Consider the following 7,141-nt stretch of genomic DNA (forward strand, 5'->3'; position numbering starts at 1 on the left):
GTTCCAGTTTCTGTGCGTGTGTCTGACACCAGACGCTCACACAGAAACTTCAACAGATGATCATTCAACAAGCATCGCCAGCGCAGACGAGAAGAACTCTTTGGCTGTCTTCAGCACAGGTACGCGACGCCGGCGGGGGAGGGTTTTCTGCGGGAAGGGGGGGTCGAGAGGTTCACGGCAGGGGGGGTCCAGGGGTCAGTTACGCGGAGGGGGGGTGTTGTAATCGGAGGGAGGGGGGGTCTGGCACTCGGAAGGGAGGGAGTGGGGGATTACCTTGCTAGCGCCCGTTTCATTGCCTACCGAAACGGGCCTTTTATACTAGTAACCAATATTCTATCCTGGCTTCATGATACACACAAATTTATTCCTAATATGTTAACAAAAAAAGTGGGAGAGCGACCAAGGATGCCAGAAAACTTTTTTTGTTACATTGTTTCTACCGTGGGGTGTTCGAGTTCTCCGTGTTTTGGCGGATTTCCTAATATGTTAAAATGTTATAATTATCTGACTGTAGATGTTTTTCTTGAATGTAAGCCACATTGAACCTGAGCTTGTTCAGGATAACGTGGAATACAAAAGTCAGTGTTTCCAACTTTGCAAGCTATTGTGTAAAGGGGCAGACCGACCCCCAGCAGTATATCCCAATGTGTACTGCTAAGGGGGTAGGTGCTTCTATTTTGTACACATTGGGATATACTGCTGGGGGTCGGTCTGCCCCTTTACACAATAGCTTGCAAAGTTGGAAACATTGACTTTTGTATCCCACGGTAGGCAATGAAACGGGCGCTAGCAAAGGGGTCATCAGACATGATGTGCAGTTCTTTATCTCAGATGACCGAAGTTCCCTGGTGGTGCAAATGGGCAGAAGCAATAGCAACTCACGCCTGTCTTCAGTGAGTTGCTATTGCTTCTGCTTCCCAACTTTAGAGACGGGTGGGGATGAGGGGTCGGAGGGTCTATTTTGGCACCACAGGGTTTTTTGTGGGGTTTGGAAGGGGAGGGGATCTTCTTAAGCCACCATTATTTTTTTTTGTGGACTCAAGAAAGAGGGTTTGGAGATCCACTGGGGTCCTGAAGGATTTGTGCAGGGAGGTCCAGGGGCCCATTTGCACCACCAGGGAACTTCGGTCATCTGAGGTAAAGAACTGCACATCCTGTCTGATGACCCCTTTGCTCCTGTGCTACACCTTTCTCCATTTTGGGTTTTTTTTAACAGCGGGAGAAATTTGGTGTTCAGTGCATATCCCCTTACTGTAATGGTTTATTGCAGATTTTTCCAACAATTCTTACAGTATCAGAAGTAAGGCTAGCAAGGGAAAAGTAAAAAGGCTTCTATAGTTGTATTGCATTGGGACCTGTTTGTATTTAAGGGCAATGGAGTGTTAAGAGCACAAACAACAGTGGGATTGGAATCCAAGATACCTTAGTTCTCAGGCCACTACTCTAACTAATAGGCTATTATTAACATTTGTAGAGCGCTACCAGACGCACGCAGCGCTGAACACCTGACATAGACAGTCCCTGCTCAATAGAGCTTACAATCTAAAAATAATAGACAGACAAGACAATTAAGGGCGAAGGAAGTACAGGGTGAGATGGAACAAGGGGAGGTAATTGAGTAGTGGTTAGGAGCCAAAAGCAGTGGTGAAAAGGTGAGTTTTCAGCACAGATTTGAAAAAAGGTAGAGATGGAGCTAGACGTACAGGCTCAGGAAGTCTATTCCAGGCATAAGGTGTCTCGAGGGAAAAGGGATGAAGCCTGGAGTTAGCGGTGAAGGAGAAGGGGGACGACAAGAGAGATCTGTCCAATTATTATGACATTTATATCCCACATTCTTCTGAAAATAGGCTCCAGTTAAATGTGGTTTACAGATTAGATTAAAGATGCACAATATTGAAATAGTATACCATAGTGGCTAAGAATTAGAGAGTATCTGTACATACTGATAGATTCATAAATGAACTGCTAATATCGTACATACTTTTAGAGTCACAAAAATAGACAACTGGAATTGTCACCTGTTCGCTACAGTATAGACTAATAAGATGAAGTATGAAATAAATTTGAATAGAAATTGGATTTCAACAGTTGACGGAATTGTAAGTAGTCTGGATGAGAGTTCCAACATAAGTGAAAGCAACAGATAGAACTGATTTGTATACTATGTTTTTAAAGTTTGGTGGTCGAAGTAAAAGAGCCTGTTTATGTGAAGATATTTCTATTAAATGGTTCATATAATCAGAAGTCAGTCCATGAAGAATTTGATATATGAAGGTAAACAGCTTGGATGAGATCTTGACTTTAATGGGGGTGGGGGTGGGTGGGTGGGTAATGTAATTTCATTAATAAGGGAGTGGCTCGCTCAAAACGAGAGTTTGAAATTTGTTACAGCTGCACCTTTAGTACTGTATGCATTTTGAATTGCCTCGAAAAGCATATAGCCAAACTGGTATGCGTGTAGAAAAAAACGTGAGAAAAGTGATAAAAAGTACAGAACAGATCATAAGCTTGCCATACTGGGACAGACTGAAGGTCCATCAAGCCCAGTATCTTGTTTCCAATAGTGGCCAATTCAGGTCACAAGTACCTGGCAGGATACCAAAACAGTACATTACATTTTATGCTGGTTATCCTAGAAATAAGCAGTGGATTTCCCCAAGTCCGTCTTAATAATGTCTTATGGACTTTTCGTTTTAGGAAGACATCCCAACTTTTTTTTAAACCTTACAAAGCTAACTGCTTTTACCACATTCTCTGGCAACAAATTACAGAGTTTAATTACACATTTGAGTGAAGAAATACTTTCTTAAATATGTTTTAAATTTACTACTTTGAATCTTCATTGCATGCCCCCTAGTCCTAGGATTTTTGGAAAGAGTAAACAAGCGATTTACATCTACCCGTTCCACTCATTATTTTATATACCTCTATCATATCTCCCCCCCCCATCCAATTTTCTCCAAGCTGAAGAGCCCTAGCCGCTTCAGCCTTTCCTTATAGGGAAGTTGTCCCATCCCTTTATCATTGTTGTCACCCTTCTCTGTACCTCTTCCAATTCCACTGTATCTTTTTTGAGATGCGGTGATCAGAATTGCACACAGTATTCAAGGTGCGGTCACACCATGAATACAAAGGCATTATAATGTCCTCAATTTTGTTTTCCATTCCTTTCTTAATAATACCTAACATTCTATTTGCTTTCTTCACCACCGCAGAGGGTTCAACATATCGTCAACAATGATACCTAGATCCTTTTCCTGGTTGGTGGCTCCTAATGTGGAACCTTGCATTACGTAGCTGTAGTTTGGGTTCCTCTTTCCCACATGCATCACTTTGCACTTGCTCACATTAAATGTCATCTGCCTTTTGGATGCCCAGTCTACTACTACTACTTAGCATTTCTATAGCGCTACAAGGGTTACGCAGCGCTGTACAAGTTAAAACATGGGGAAGGACAGTCCCTGCTCAAGAGAGCTTACAATCTAAAGAGTATACAATTACAATGCATAGAAAATGACAATGCATAAAAATATATGCGACTTATTATAAGAATATGAAACGTAATGACTAATAAAACAAGGAGTTTTTTTTTTTTTTTTTTAACAAAGACATAAAAGGCATATGCTAAAAAGAACACATGGTCTTTGGTTGCTTCTACCCCCCCTCGGACCCTTGTGAAGAGGGGGTTTCCTGGATGGGTTCAAGAAATTAAGGCAGAACAAAGAGGAGCTTTCTGCCAGTATCGGCATTAACCGTGACGTGGAGGAGTGCTACAGGTGGGAAGTAGGGAAATCCAGCCTGGGAGCAAGAACAGGAATGAACCTATTTGGAGTCCAAGGTAGTAGCACAGAAAGGGGAGAGAGTGGGCAGACAGGGAGGTCTGATCCAGAGTGGAGATTGCTTAGTGCACCAATGCTGCAGGCACAACCTCAGACCGTTTCACGCAGAAGGGATGGGTATGGACAGGAGGAGCTGTGCATATGTACATACTGTAGAATCCACTAAAATATATAAAGAATATCTAGGGTGTGGAAATATACAATCGTTAGATATTGTCAAACTACATTGATTTCCACTGGATGAAAAAGAACGAGTCGGGATCGTAGAATTTCCTAAGTGCTGGCAGTTTGAAAGATAAGTGTTCTTTCGAACCCTATATATTCACTGTATTACTATGTAGAGCAGTTTGTTAAGAGTGTAAACACTGAGAGTGAAACTTGAGATCAAGCAGTGCATTTGATCCTTGTGTAACTGTGTGAAGGATATTAAAACACCACACAAGGTTTTTGGCCGATGATGAACAGAGGACCTGTACAGATCCGTTTAAGCTCCCATAGATGGTCATAGTCTAGGAGCTCTGTGAGGCCTTTTAAATCAATGTAGTTTGACAATATCTAACACACTGCAGAATCTACATATTGAACTAGAAGATTTACACCAAGTCCCCAAGTTGGCTTGTGATTAATTTGTGCAAAGATATCAAGTTGGAGTACACATTGACTTGTTTATTCCAGATGGATTTCAACTGCCTGTTGCAGTATTTTTCAGTAAAATTCCTGTTTCATAAAAACCTGGACTACAGTCTTTTCTTTGAGTGAGAGTAAAATTACTTTACTCCCGGACGATCAAAGAAAAGTGACAAACAGTGAAAGACCAGGTTTTAACACCCTACAGCCTTCCAGAGTAAGTCTGGCCCCGGCCTGCGCCCAGCTCAGTAGTTAAAAAGGAAGTTGGGAAATTGTGTTAGGAACTTTGTGGCCTAGGTCAAGGGTGCCCAATCCTGAGAGGTAGTCGGTGCCCAGGACACTGGTATGAGAATAAGACCTGGGTTACAGCATTAAAAAATATATAAGAAAACTGAAACCTGAAAATGTAGTCACAAAATAAATAAGTACTATTTGGTACTTAACACATACACACCCCCATCTACTCTAGAATTCTTTCACAAACCTACTGAACTTATTTAATCCCAATGGCAGATAGTAGTGATGTCACACTGATATCATAAAAGAACAATGTTTACATGGGACTGTCTGTGAAAAACCTGAGGGTCCCTGTCACAGGACTTAATGGTACAATGTGATTCAACTGTAAGACTAAGGGCCCGATGCGCAGGTGAGGGTCCAGTAAGTTAGCCAGTTTTGGCTGGGGGGCTGGCATGGCCTTCCTGGCAAAGATACAGAATCTCAGCTACCTACTGACTGAAGGGTACCTGGGCAGGATTGTCACTGCTGACAAAAACATTTCGCTCCCCCTCTCCCCTTTTAGGACTTTTCTTTATTGGTGTACCTTCTGCTTGCTGTTGCTCCTTTCCTTGCTCTTATTCACTTTAGTCTGCAACCCTTTATTCCCTTTATGGAGTGGAGGAGTGGCCTAGTAGTTAGGGTGGTGGACCTTGGTCCAGGGGAACTGAGGAACTGAGTTCGACTCCCACCTCAGGCACAGGCAGCCCCCTGCGACTCTGGGCAAGTCACCCAACCCTCCACCGCCGCATGTAAGCCACATCGAGCCTGCCATGAGTGGGAAAGCGCGGGGCACAAATATAACAAAAATAAAATAGATACTACTGGAGATTCCACATGAAATGTTGCTACTACAGTCTCCCAGTTTCATAAGGCCCTCTTGTAATTTTTCCACTATTCTGATTTAACAACTTTGAATAACTTTGTGTCGTCAGCAAATTTAATAAGGGGAGATGCTAGAACTTGGCCTGGGGGGGGGGGGAGTCGCATCTCAGCTCAGGGAGGGTGGTGGCATGTTGCCTTGGGCCGCCCCTGGTAATGTTATAATACAGATTTATATAACAATTTTTTTTAAGCAGTAGAGTATACCATAAATTAAAAAATGATAGAAATATATCGAATGACCACCAACTGCCTCTGACAAGTAACAAAAATTAGAACTATCTTTTTCCAATTATAGTGCTCTGCAGCAGACATTTAAATTAATCCCCCATATAAGGTTAGTGGAAATATTAAGGTCAATTAGACAAAGAGGAAGCCCTAATCGGCAAGAAAAGATTCTAAATGAAGTGGATAAACACAAAGGAATAACTCTTCCCATGGTACTTGATAATACATTTTTTAAAAATTAATCCTTGCAGCTATCAGCAGGCGCTAAAATTGAAAAAAAAAAGTTTCCTCAGTTGGATGGCCCTCGCTACATCTGCAAACATAAGAGTAATAGAAACAATTGGTGTTACATGAAATACATGGATGACAATATCGAATTATCGGATATGTGGCCAGGACCAGGTTTGGGAACCACTGGCTAGGGCAAGAGGGAGGCGGGTAAAGGGAATATTAAGGAACTGGAAATGAGGACATGAACTGTTATTTTTTTCTTTTGTTTCAAACCAACAGTTCATTCTGATATTTCCTTTTCCAGCTGTCAATCTCAGCATGCATTCAACCCCCCCCCCCCCCCCCCCCCCCCCCGGTGTGCCAGTCAGTCACTTAAGCACAAGGCTCATAGCTTCCTCTCTTTCCCAAGCGATTGGTTTTTTCTATTAAAAAAGGTGCCAGTACTCAAATGCCAGGCTATCTGGGTTGGAGAGTGATCACTGAGAGACCCACCCCACAATATTCAGCCTCCCTCCCCCCCCTCCAATATCCAGGCCCCCTGCAACCAGTCACAGAATCTATGACATGGCAGAATTGTTGTGTAGAGCCTGAGGTCTTTTATTAAAACTTGGGGGGGGGGGGGGGGCATGGGTCAATATTAGCAGATAATGGAAAAGGTGCCAGTACTCAAATGCCAGGCCACCTTTCAGGGGTGGGGTGATCACGGACCCACCCCACAATAGCCAGGCCCCCTGCAAGCAGTCACAGAATCTATGACAAGGCAGAATTGTTGTGTAGAGCCTGAGCTCTTTTATTAAAACTTGGGGGGGGGGGGGGGGCATGGGTCAATTTTAGCAGACAATGGAAAAGGTGCCGGTACTCAGTACCTCCGCAAAAAAAGCCCTGGTTCTCCTGAGCAAAATGCAATAAACCCACTGTACGGGGAGGTGGGGTCTACCTGCTAGTCTGATCTGCTGCAAGCTGTGCTGTTGGTTCTCACACCTTAGATCACGTGATGTCATTGTCATCCTAACATATCCAGCCCGAATGTAAATAGACGTAGCTCGACCGTCACGTGC

The sequence above is a fragment of the Microcaecilia unicolor genome, chromosome 14 (assembly GCF_901765095.1).
Source record: "Microcaecilia unicolor chromosome 14, aMicUni1.1, whole genome shotgun sequence".
NCBI classification, from domain to species: Eukaryota; Metazoa; Chordata; class Amphibia; order Gymnophiona; family Siphonopidae; genus Microcaecilia; species Microcaecilia unicolor.